This window comes from Cetorhinus maximus, chromosome 14 (assembly GCF_964194155.1).
Source record: "Cetorhinus maximus chromosome 14, sCetMax3.hap1.1, whole genome shotgun sequence".
Classification (NCBI taxonomy): Eukaryota; Metazoa; Chordata; class Chondrichthyes; order Lamniformes; family Cetorhinidae; genus Cetorhinus; species Cetorhinus maximus.
The window spans coordinates 75,019,990-75,033,092 of NC_135892.1; positions in this window are offsets into that span (position 1 = coordinate 75,019,990).

Below are 13,103 nucleotides of genomic sequence, written 5' to 3' on the forward strand. Positions count from 1 at the left end.
TTCCATGAATATGACTACATCAGGCTGTTGCTTGACTAATCTGTGAGACAGCTCTCCCAATTTTGGCACAAGCCCCTACATGTTAGCAAGGGGGGGTCGACAGGGCTGAGTTTGCCGTTCTTCTTTCTGGTGCCAAGGTCGATGCCAGGTGGTCTGTCCGGTTTCATTCCTTCTAGACTTTGTAGCGGTTTGAGTGGCTTGCTAGGTCATTTCAGAGGGCATGTAAGAGTCAACCACACTGCTGTGAGCCCGGAGTCACATGTAGGCTGGACTAGGTAAGGACGGCAGATTTCCTTCTCTAAAGGACATTTGTGAGCCAGAGAATCGACATGGTTTCATCGCCGCCACTTTTAATTGCAGATTTTTTAGTGACTTTAAATTCCACATCTGCCCTGGAGGGATTCAAACCCGAGTCCCCCAGAGCATTACCCTGGGTCTCTGAATTACTAGTCTAGCGACAATACCACTACACCACCACCTCCCCCAGAGCTTCTATACCAACGCCTACAAGACTGATTCGTCTCTGTGTGCCTATCTCTCCATGTGAAGTCAACTCTCCGGGAAAAGTGAATAATGCAGCATTGGGTTCCAGCCTGCGGACCTTTGTGAAGGGATACTTCATTGGACTTTGATTCTGAACTCTGCACACACGTGAAACAAGAATTCTTACCTCTGTGGTCCTTGCTCTGTAAATCTTACTTTTCTCTATCCCTCTTTTACTGTATGAGTGTAAAGGGGGCAACATTGCAACCCTTCTCCCACGGTTTGAGTGTGTGCAAATAAACTAACTCGTTGAGTTCATCCTGTCTGGAGTTTGCTGTGGGATTATTAATAGAAAATTGAATCACACCAAAACTGAGGAGTTGGGAAATGCACCATCGCTTGTAAAGAGGAACGCAAATCAAAACACCTTTCTGCTAACAGACGGGTGGAGAGAGGAAAAATCAGGCCTGTTTAAATTAACCCCCTCCACTGTTCATATGATTAGAATAAGGAGAAGAAAGGCCTGTCGCTGATTCACACAACTCCAGGAAGACCATTGGTCTGAGGATCAAGAGCCAGCGGGGCCCTAGGAAGTTTCAGATGCTGCCAAGGAGGGGAAAAATCCATGAAGATGACTGCTGCGACCAAGGGTCTACAGAAGACACAGCCCATACATGGAGATGAGTGAAAGACCATGCTGCAGGTGCCTTCACTTGTCTAGGGATGTGGTAGCTCACATTTGCCATCTTTTCCGTGAGCAACTCATGTCGCAGAGACTTGGAGGGCATCCCATGCTGGTTGCTTTGAAGGTAACTGCCACAATCACATAGATTAGCCATGAATCCCTGAGACTTGGAGACAGATTAATGCAAAATATATTTACAAAAGTGAAAAGCATATACAATGAGTGAACACCCATGCCACTAGTGTGCATTCAAAACTTCATAATTTTTCTAACCCTACCGCTACACCTAGTTGCAGCCCTGATATCTGCAGCTGGTGGAGGCAGCCTGCTGACTGCTCTGTTGTTTGGTGGCCTGAGGCCTTGAGATCCAAGCCTACTAAAGGGTCTCCTATTCTGGGGCAGGTGCACCCTCCTCGGCCTGACCTGCTGGAGCTGATGGGGTCACTGGCAGAGGGATCTGGTGCAGCAGGACACCCTTGGAGTGACCTGGGTGGATATCCCTGGGATGCTTGGCTGGCACTTGTCCTCCCTTTGAGTGCCTGATGGCCTCTCCCTGACTCCTTGAGGAGGAGGGGCATCTGGGGAGAGGTCAAGGTGCCCTGTCCCCCTCTATCCTAGCCACTGCTGGAACGCACCCATGGTTAGAGCGATGGTGTGCAGGACTGAACACAAATCTGTCAGAAACTGCTAGACCTGTGTCTTAAAGGCAGCCTCCAACGGAGACTTCGAGGCGCTCGCATGCTGGAGCCACGACATCAGACAGAATGTGGATGGACTCCTCTACCCTTCATTCCAGTCTGCTGACGGCCTCTGACAATGCTGCTTGATGCTCCTCTGCTGGCCTTTGCATCTCCAGCATGTCTGTTAGGGCCGATTCCAGAGGCTCATGTTCAGACTTGGACTCACCAGGAGCCTGGTCTCCAGCAGTCCTCCGAGCGTCAGAGAGCCAGGCTGTCACTGCCTCCGTCTGTTGTGGATCAGCAGATTGTGAACCTAAATCTACTCTAGAACTAGGACCCACTGAGCTGCATGTATCTGCACTGGCGGAGAGTGCAGGTGAACACAGTGATGGTTCTTCATCTGATGGTTGGTCAGCCTCCTCATCTGACTTGACCTGGGGGCTGGGCTGAGTCGTCTGGAGGATGGTCTTCACTTTTTCTTGCTGGTGGCTGGAATAAAGAGAGATAATTCGTGATTGACTAGGCAGGCTCCTACACCATAGGTCACTCACAGTCATTGTCCTCATGTTATTGACGTATACTGGATGCATCTTTTCTGGCTTGTTGGTAGCAGCCAAACTCATCTTCCGTACAACAGCGATCCCTATCCTCTCCAGCCCGACAGTCTGTTCCTCGTACGAGGAGGGTGCCTTCAACTCTGGGGTACCCCCTCCAGTCTTGGCTCTCTCCCTTTTGTTATGAGAAATCTTGTCCTGCATAAAGACAGAGGGGTTGACTGTGAGCACTACAAATGAAAGAGCAGTTCAGAAGCATGCATGCCTGTTGTGTCTGCTGAACCCTCCCGAGCAAGGGACTAAGATGCCATTTGTGCAGGATCTTACATGAGATGGTGAGCTTAAAATGACTGGCAGACATTCAGTGCTGATGTCCTATCTGCTGGTCATGTGTGAAATCCCTGTGGGCTCTAACCCTTAGACTGCCTGATGCCCTTATGAGAGTGTGAGTTTGGAGTAAATAGAAGTTTCACTTACCCTAGCAGTGTGGAGTAGATTGTTCATCCTTTTTCTGCACTGCAAGGTGGTCCTTTTTAGCTTTCCACAGGTGCTGACCTCCCCGGCGACCTCCTCCCAGGCTGGCGTGGTCAGGTCGGAGGACCTCCTGCTCCCATCCTGAGGGAAGGGGACCTCCCACCTTTCCTGGACGGCCTGGAGGAGAATTCCCAGGGAGGCTTCACTGAAACGTGGTGCTGATGGTTTAGATTTTCGCAGTGCCATGGGTTCTGTGTGCTATAGAACACCTTGCCTGCAGTCAGTGAATGTTGGTCCAGGTGCTGTTTAAATATAGCACCAGGACCTTTGACCCCATGAGGTAATAGTGGGGTGGACAAATCCCTGCCTGCCCCGCCATGAGATTCACCGAGCTTCTCGCTGATGTGTAATTAGTGAGCTGAAAAGCGGTAGCAGGAACCATGCTGATTTTCCACCCGCCAGTGCACTCAGTCTCCAGAATGGAAAATTCTGCCCTATGTTTTATGGTGGGGTGATAGTTCCTCTAAGAATTAGGTTTCTCTGAAATATTTCTGGTAAAGCACCAGGCTTCCAGTAATTGATCATGTCATCAAGTTGCCTGGGAGATAAACAATAGCAAAGGGTCAACAAGAAGTTAATTATAGGGGTCAGTAGATTGTGGGTGTGGCTCTGGACTTATGTAAGGTTTTAGTTTTCAGTTTTAGAACAACCTGGCTGCAGAGCAAGGAACATCTCTTCTAACAGAGTTCATTTGAAAGTTGGTGTGCTGGCTAAAAGAGTTTAAACCTCTTGTTAAATGAAGGACTCCTAACAGTGAGTTAGACTTCTGGGATAGCCAAGCTGAGGAGAGTGAGAGAGGGAGAAAGAGAAAGAGTTCCAAACTTTTGCTCTTGTGTCAGGTGTGCAGAGTTGGGAGAGTTCACGGCTCCGCGAACCTGACGTCCATAAAAGTGGTCCTGATTTTTGGTCTGGCGTGAAGTGGGTAGAGGAGTGGGGAGTTATAATAGGAGTTACAGTGGGCTAGTGGTGGGCCCAGCGTGGGCTGGGTGACTTGGGCAAATATAAAAAGCAGGCCCTCAGAAAGGCCTATTTATAAGGTAGGAAGTCCCTGTGCTTCGGAGGAGACATCACTAATCTGTCAGGTGAGGAGGAACTCTGTTGTCCAACTGGTTGCAAACTCTGGAATAATGGCCCATTCATGGGCTTTCTCTAGGAAAAATTTGTCATTGTTGCTGCCTATTCACAGTGTACTGTAAAGAAGCGCTTCAAGCATGGAGTGGCTTCAGAAGGCACAGCCATGGAGATGACATCATCTTGGCACCACTACCTGGTAAAGATATTCTGCAGTAATGTAGTTAACTATTATGCTTCAGTGGATGTACGATGAACAGTGCCATGGCTCTTTGCCCACCACTTACCCTTTTGGCACCCATTTATCCAGATGAACCTACACGGTCGACCAGGTCCCTCACATCTGCACATTGTCATGGCTAACAGCGTGGCTAAGAGGGAGAAAGCTATTAGGGCAGTTAGTGGTTGTGGAGCACATGCTATTTGGGAATGACAGCCGCAACATCCATGGCACCATGCACGTGTGCAGAGCCATTTCCTCCACAGCATCTCAACACTACTCATTGATGATACGGTGAAGATGGTTACTGCCTGTAAGCACACAAGTGATAATGAGAGTATTGTAAGATGCATGGCTCACAACCCTTTTTGTTTTACATTTGTGTTGATTGAATGTCACTCAGAGGAGACGCTGGGGAAGGAATGGGCCCAGCAGTCCCAAGGTTCAGTGATCAGGCCCTGCTAACACTAGTGGACAAGGTGTGGAAGAGGTGACAAGTTCTGTACCTTACAGCCAGCGCAACCCTTCAGCCACCAACGAGAAGGCCGGGCTTGAAATTTCTGCAGTGGTGAGCACAGCAGGAGAGCACCAAAGATCCTGGATCTAGTGCCAGAAAAGATTCCACGAGCTGCTGCGTTCCAGCAAGATGAGTAGGGCTCATCCACACAGAGGTCCAGGTGAAGGGTCATATCTGCATGTCCCTGCTAAGGTGCGAGACCTGGCACATACCTCTGCTATCGCATTGAAGTTTGTATGTGTAAGCTGCTCATGTAGGTGTGCACAGAAGAAATGTGAATGAGAACTGTGATGCACCGACACAGTGAAGAAAAACATCCCTGCATGCGTTAGAATGCAGGCTAACATAAACTCACACCAAGGAGATTGGCCAGACTAGGGGTGGCTTAGCTTGGCTGCAAACAAATTAGAGCCATTGAACAGATAGCCATGAAAATAGCCAGAGTGCCTGAGCATGCAGGTGATGGTAAATTGTGGCAGTAGGCGATAAAGGTGGTGGTAAATGCACTTTGGAACATGGTGGTAATGATGGAGGTCGTGATGTCAGCTCACTGAGCACAATGGGATGTTGGCATGAGAAGGAGTGCAAGGACGGGGTTGTGTCATAAGGGCAGCAGAAGCATGGTTAAAGGCAAGGGCGTGCATCAGCGCATGCTTTTCCGATGTGAAGGGCTATAGCTAAATAACATCTTTTGTGTCTCAGCTCTGCTTGCTCACCTCCCACTCAACACCCCGCCCCCTCGGGGCCAGATCATCCCTCAAGCGTCAAAAGCAGGAAGAGATGTCCGAGGACACAGCGTCACATCAGACTAGCCCATACGCCGTCAACTCAGATACTAGCATGTTGGGAGCGCATGTGTAGAGTCAGTGGCAGTGGGTGAGGGGCACTGCACCAGAGTGCAGGAGGAAATGTCAGAGTCAAAGATATTTGTGCACAGTCCCCCTCGGAGGAGGGAGGAAAGTCACAATGATGCTCCAGTGGGCAGGAACATGGACTCTCAGGGTCACCTTTTGTGACACGGTATTTGGATAATCAGATGCAGATGTATAGACATCTGGTGGAGTTCCATGAGGCAATGAGAACCCTAGGACTGTGAATGGAGGAGCCCATTGCACTTATGAGCCCCATATTGCCCCAGGGGCTCAACCGCATAAGCTCCGACCATGGGAGATTGACCAATTTCACGGAGAGACACATGCGGCAAAACTTGGAGTGGATGCAAGAGCAGCATCTCAGCCAGGAGAGGGTACAGGTCTCCCTCAGTAGCATGGAGCAGTCTGCTCAGAGCATGAGTGCTGACATCCATGGAATACATGAGGAGCTGCGTACTCTTAACAGGACAGACACACTGTTGGTACAGTGGCCAATCCAGGGCTGTAGGGGTCACTGAGGAGGGCTTCCATGTTGAAGGTTCTGTAGGTGAAATTTGCTCACCAGGCACTGGCTGATGGCAACTGCTTGATCTGAGGACCCTCTGTGAATCTATTTTGCACAAGGATGTGTCTGGCAATGAGCCCCTCAAACAAAGAATCAGCCCTGGCTACATAGATCTCTAGTTTCCTTTCTTGAACAAGGGAAATATATTTGCAAGCTCCAACCAGTTGCAATCTCCCCAGTGCTTACTAACTTCCTCAAAACGCTACTACATGGCCATACCTCCCAGCTGCTCTGCCATTGCCACCTGCCTCATCCTCCTCCATACCAGATTCCTATGATTGCAAAGGGGCTTCTCCTTCTCCTCCACATCTTTCTCATCATCCTCCTCCTCGGAGGTTTGAACTCTAGCCATGGCATCGTTGTTTTGGATTTTTAGGACCCTCCGCTGTGTGCTATTGTGCAACATGAAACACATCACCACTATTCTTGATACCATTGCTGGGGAATACTGCAGAGCTCCACCTGAGTGATCAAGGCACCTGAAGTGCATTCTGAGGATGCCAATAGCTTGCTTGATTGTCCTCCTTATGTCCATATGGCTGCTGTTGAATCTGCGCTTGGGCTTAGTTTACAGGCTCACCAAGGGGCTCATTAGCTAAGTCCTTCAGGGGTAGCCCATGTCCCCCACTCACTGATCTGTGTAGGTGGATGAAATAGCTGAGGCAGTAGGGAATGCCTCAGTATGAAGGAGTCATGGCAGCTTTCGGGGAACCCTGCACAGACTTGAAGGAAAACCTCACAGTGGTCACAAACTAACTGTACATTGAGGACTTTTGATTCACAAAGGTTTTCACTTGCTGATTTTGAGCCTTTATGGCAACATGGGTGCAATTGATGAGATCCTGCAGCTGAGGGAAGCCTGCTAGCTGCTCAGACGCTGTGGCTCTCTGGGTCTGCAACACCAAGTCAACAGGGAACTGAATGTGCTCCCCACATGATCATACAGGGCATCAGTTACTGACTTGATGCAGCTATGTGGCACTGACTGAGAAATTCCCAATAGGTCTCCTGCAGAGCCCTGGAAGGAGCCTGACATATAAAAATTTAGAGCCTTGGTCACCTCTACAGCTACTGGCAGGACATGGGGGTTGATAGAGTGCAATTCAAGATGCTGCTGCAGCATCCAACATATGTTGGTGACCTCTTCTCAGCTTAACTTCAAGTGCCTTTGTCACTGATTCTCTGTCATTTTGAGGAATGACCTCCAAGAGTGGTACACCCTTCCCACAGGGTAAAACCTGGTTATCGTCCTTCTCCTCCTTCCTGGTGCACATGGTGCTACCTCAACCTCCTCACCTGGTGCCCTTCCTCTGGCCTCCGGTCGTTTCCGTTGCCTCTATGGTGAGTATGGGCAGAATCATTCCAGATTTGCACTAAGTGCGGTAGCAGGCGGGAAAAGATGTTTTACCTGCCGGCCGCAATGGCGGCTTTTCGCACCGTATCAGCCCATTCCCGGCATGTCCTGCCTCATTAATTATGCATTCCTGGGAAACACACTGGGTCGCTGATGGGGCAGCCTCTGATTCACCCACCCTGCTGTCACCTCAGGCCTTCAGTAAACTGGGCCCAATAGTTAAAGGCAGCCCCTGTAAAGAGCTAATACTCTTCAAAGGATAGGGAGCTACTGGGAACTGATGGCTGCCAAAGGGAGGAAACATGCTGCCCCCAAATTTAGCAATGTCTCCCTCAGGTGCCTATTGGACATGGTGGAGGCCCGCTGCAATGCCCTCTACCCCTGCTCTGGACGAAGACCAGCAAGCAAGGTCACCAATCCAGATGACCATGGCAGAGGTGGTCAGTGCCAACGCCCTGCAAAAGAGGACAGCCACCCAGTGCTGAAAGAGGATGAGTGATCTCCTCCGTTCTGCCAGGGTAAGTCACTCTTCTCATCACTCTCAACTCACTCACTCACAAACCCATCACACATCCACAGTCCAGGAACTGGAACCTCATTTTCAGCATCCCAATGGTTTACCATAGTGCGAGTTGCAGCATGATCCTAGTTGTACATTCTCTCTGCTACATTCGCCATATGGGCGTCATCAGCCATGTCCTCTGCGGGTAGCCCTTGTCCCCAAGGAGCCAACCCTGCAACTTCTGTGGACCCTGGAAGACTTCAGGAATCTGAGACATACTGGAGTTGAGAATCGTGTGCAGACCTGTAGGATGCATTTGTGGTGATCGCACACCAGCTTAACATGTGCCAAGTGGAAGCCCTTGCAGTTAACTGCTTGTTGCCACGGAGACCTAAGTGCCATATGAATGCAGTTGATGACACCCTGCATCCGTGGGAAGCATGAGATCTGCGCAAATCCCAGATTTCTTGCACCCTGGTTTTCCTGATCCTGGGCGAAATGCACAAAGTTCTGTGCCTTCGCGAGTATGGCATCCATAACCTCCTGGATGCACTTGTGTGTGGAGACTTGTGATACCCCACAGAGGTCACCTGTGGAGAACTGAAAGGAGCCACTGACATGGAAATTGAGTGCCACTATCACTTTCATGGCCACTGGCAGTGGATGCCCTCCATGTCCCTGTGGCACCAAATCTTGCAGCAGGTGGGAGATGTGACTGACCAGTTCTCTGGACATGTGCAGTCTTCGTGACACTAGTTCACAGTCATCTGCATGAATGACAAGCCTAGCCTGGTTCTAGCTAGGCATGACCCACGACGGCCCGCTGTGGCTCATCAGCGGTGTGCACAGGAGTCCCAGTCTCCCCTTCTTCTTGAGGGTGCTGCTCCTCCGCTGCCTAGCCAAGTGCCTCCATTGCTCTCTCCTGCTTTGTCTCTGCTCCCTGTAAGCCACGAGGCATGCAGCTAGGTCACCAGGCTCCGTGCTCCTGAGGTAGTCCTGTAGGATGAAAAAGAGAGACGCGTGGGTTAGCATGGGTGTACTAAGAACCTCTCTTGGTTAAGTCTGAAGGCCCCTTAACGTATGCTGGAGAATGCTGGCCACCACTTAGATGGCCAGAGTTTAATGCATTACATGGCTGCCCAAAACCCCACCCTCCTCCGCCCCGCTCCACCTGAGCGATTGGCGGCAGATTCGCCCACTGGACTGCATGCTGTGCTCTCAGCTCAGGCACATTTCAAAGCTGCGCTGTTAGCTTGCACCATGCTGGAGACTGGTCCAAAACTGAATGAAGACATTGCAAGGGGCTGTGAGCGCCTCCACCGGTGACTGCTCCATGGCCAGCTTTTGCAAGGAGATTTTACAACTTACCCAGTCAGCCAATTGTTTTGCAGTCCACTAAAACACTCATTAATTTTTAGTCTGTGCCCAAGGGGTGAAAAGTGCAGGAGGATTTGGTGGCACTTTCATGCCTCTGCATTGCTTGAATCAGCAGATAAGCAAGAGGCCCAACTGCAAACGTGATGTAGCTGTGCTTGAATTGTCTCAGCTGCGGAAGAATGCTTACTTTATGCAAGATTTCCCTAATACTCCTTCCTCACCATGCCCCCGCATGTGCTTGTGCAACCATCAGACCGTGCTGCCTTATCCCCCCAACTCGCCTCAACCACAGTGTAGCCTTTGCCCTGGCACCGCACTGTCAGTCAGCCAGGAAAAAGCTACTTGCTTGTGCCCTCGCCTGAATGTGAATTGAAGTTGAATGGGCAGCCCTCACGAGCGCTGCATGTTAGTGTGCACTTACCTCCGAGCTCCCTTAGAAGTTCAGCTGGCCATGTGCACATTATGTGCCGACATGCCCAGATGATCCAGTGTGAGGAGATGATTCCGGCCAGCAGAGCTTATAATTAGATGCAACTGTTTTAAAATGACATTCCCGACGTCCGGCGGTGGGAAACGTATCCCGCCATTGATGGGTGGAGCAGACGATCGCAAACTGGTCTTACGACAGCCTTCTTGCCATATTGTCCTCTCATGCCTGCTGTGATGCCCGATGCCAACAGAGACGGAAAGTTCCAGCCTATGTGTGAGGGTGTCATGTCCATTTTGTCATTTGCTTGGCACAAAGCATAATGCACCCTTCTCTTGCACACTGCCCTTCATGCCAACTGGTTGCCCAAGTCAGTCGGGGCAAAAAATATTGCCCTGCAAAGTCCAGCAGCCCCACCTCCCTACACCTTTGGGTTAAAGCCAGGCACTTTCTAATGAATTTTCGCCACTTCTGTGGCAGTTATTGCAACTTTTGAGTGATCCCCAAAGGGGTCTCTGCATCTCTTCAAAAGGGCACCCTTGCTATCCAAGCACCTCCCAGTAACTTAAATCAGATACTTAACAACTCTCCAAACTCTGGACCTGTTCCTATCTGATCCTACAAGTGTTCTGCACTATTGGGTAACAAAAATCAGACATGAATAGAGGAAGCTGCAGTTTTAAATGGGTAGCTGCCTCCACAAACTGTGCATGCAGGAAATGTGACCCGCTCCCAATCCAGCCTCTTGCAAAAATGGAAGGAGCTATGTTTGGGGGCAGGAATTCCAAATTTCGGCTGCCTCCACCATTTTTGCAATAATGTTGAGGCCCTCTGCCGTTGTGAGAATTCAGGCCAGAGAATTTTAGATGCATGCATTAAAGAATACTAGAGCCAGGTTCTAACCTGAGGTGGTTATGCTTAAAAAAATAGCAATGCCTGTGTTGAAGAAGGATTCTATAACCATGGGTAGGTTGGAGGAGATTTGAAGGGAAACCTTCCCGGAAGTAAGTGGAAGGCCCAAGAAATCTCAACCCTTATACGAATCTTTGAAACAGTGCTCAGACCAAGTGGTTAATCTTCCAATCTCTGATAAGTATCTGATTTAAGTTACTGAGAGGTGTAAGTCAAATGGGTATAGAAGGATTGTTTAATTAAGAAGTTCGGTTTAAAATATAAGTATGCATTTTGTATTTTAATAGTTTTAATGTAACTGGCTATTTATAATAGTATAGTTATAAGTATTCATATTGTTTGATTTTTGATTTGCAGTAAAATTCTTTTGATTTAAACCATGAACTTTCTGGCTGCATTCTTATAGTAAATATCTTGGTTTTTGGATTCTAAAATAAAATAAACAAACATGTTACTGGTCTCCACTGAGATCATAACAATACAATATTATGGCACATACATAATTCCTATAACTACTACACTCCCTGATGAATATAAATAAAAACAGGTACCTTGGTCTAGAAATTAAGGCAGATCCATTTTTGGGTGCATGGGAACACAGGGCATGATCCCTATGCCTGAACGGTGAGATCTGAGGAATTCAGATCTCAATTCCACAAAGTGGGCAAGCAGCAAAGAGAGTGAGGCAGCTTGCCCGCAGTGAGGTATCATTGAAAACTGGGCTAATTTGATACTTGCAGTGACCCCCAGCCATATGAGAAAATGTGGGTTGAGGTGGTGGGGAAAGGGGGGTGACCAAAGGGGAGAAAGAAGTTGGGCTTTGAGCCAGAAGGGAATGATTGGTGGTCTGACCAACTGACACTGCATTGCCCAATTTATAGGCCTGCCCATTTTAGAACTTTCATTGACTCCTAAAGGGAGATTAGAGTGGGGTGCTGTATTTTAAAGTAACGGGAGTGAATTTTGTTTTAATGGAATGACCTGATAGATGGGATTGCTTAATTTCTTCTGGGAGCTTCAATCAACAGGATTCAACTGCAACAATAAATCAGATAGAGCACATGAATGAATGGCAATAAAACAATTTATATTTCATTCACCTTACGCTCTAGAGAGGGAAGAACTGGTGCCTTTCATAGAAGTGGAAGCTTGGATATTTCTGTGTTGAGCACAATAGTTACAAAGACTGAAAGGTGTCCTTTGGCCCTGTTTGCACGTTGCTTTATAATTCCTTTCGGTGTATTTTGGAAAACTCAACAAAAATAAAGCTTACCTCATACAAGCAAAGCTTCTAATCTTGTGGGTTGGATGTGAAGTGATTTGTATACTTAATAGACATGACTAAAGTTAATGGTGACAATAAAACAAGCATTAATTATTTGTCCTCACTTTTTTCCGTAGAATTGTACTTCATGTAAAACACATCTACTCTCTACTAAAATAATGATAATTGTATTTGATTTAGCTGAGGGTGAGATGGTGGGGCAGTAGTTACAGCATTGCTAATGAGACAGGAAATGAAGAATCCAATGAAATTCAAACAAAGTCCTGAGGTTGAATTCACTGGATAATATTTTCATGGCATATTGAAAGTATACTTCATCTGGAATTGGCTATAACTGAAAGACTACAGGAAGCTGTCAAGATTATTGATGATTTGTAGATCTCCTTAGAGAAAGAAAAAACAAAGGTATTGGTCCTATGTGAATGATATGATGTGTGCACCACTGCATGAGATATGATTACTTCAGGAAGGGAATATCCATTGATAATTACTTGTGCCAAATTCTGTTCAAATATGAGTACCATAGACACAGAGCCTTTATAGATTCATTTCTGGATTTGCTTAACTGCAAAATGAAAACTGTTTAAACTGGATAAGGGTGCACGTTGAAAGTTACGTGTCATTGCACATTTATCCAACAGATGGAGTCTACACATAGAGGCAGTGCCACCATTCATGTGGTAAGGTTCTGGCTGAGAAATAGAGACCCAGTAAGTTACATTTGTTGCTGAAATGGTAAGTCAGAAAAGCCTAAAATCAGACACAATGATATTTAAAAAGACAGGGATTTCTGTTCAATTTTGCCTGCATTCAATGGCACAGGATAGGCTGGACCTGGTGTGGTATGTGTCAATTGAACATTGAATCAAAAAGCAGATAGGCTTATTGTGCCTGTGCTGGATCTTTGAAAGTGCTATCCAATTAGTCCCAATCCCCTGTTCTTTCCCCATAATCTTACATTTTTTCTTTTCAAGTATATATCCAATTCTCTTTTGAACATCAATTTACAAAAAAGTAGTTATATTATAGGCATGAATGAATCACAAATGTTTCAGTATTCATAAC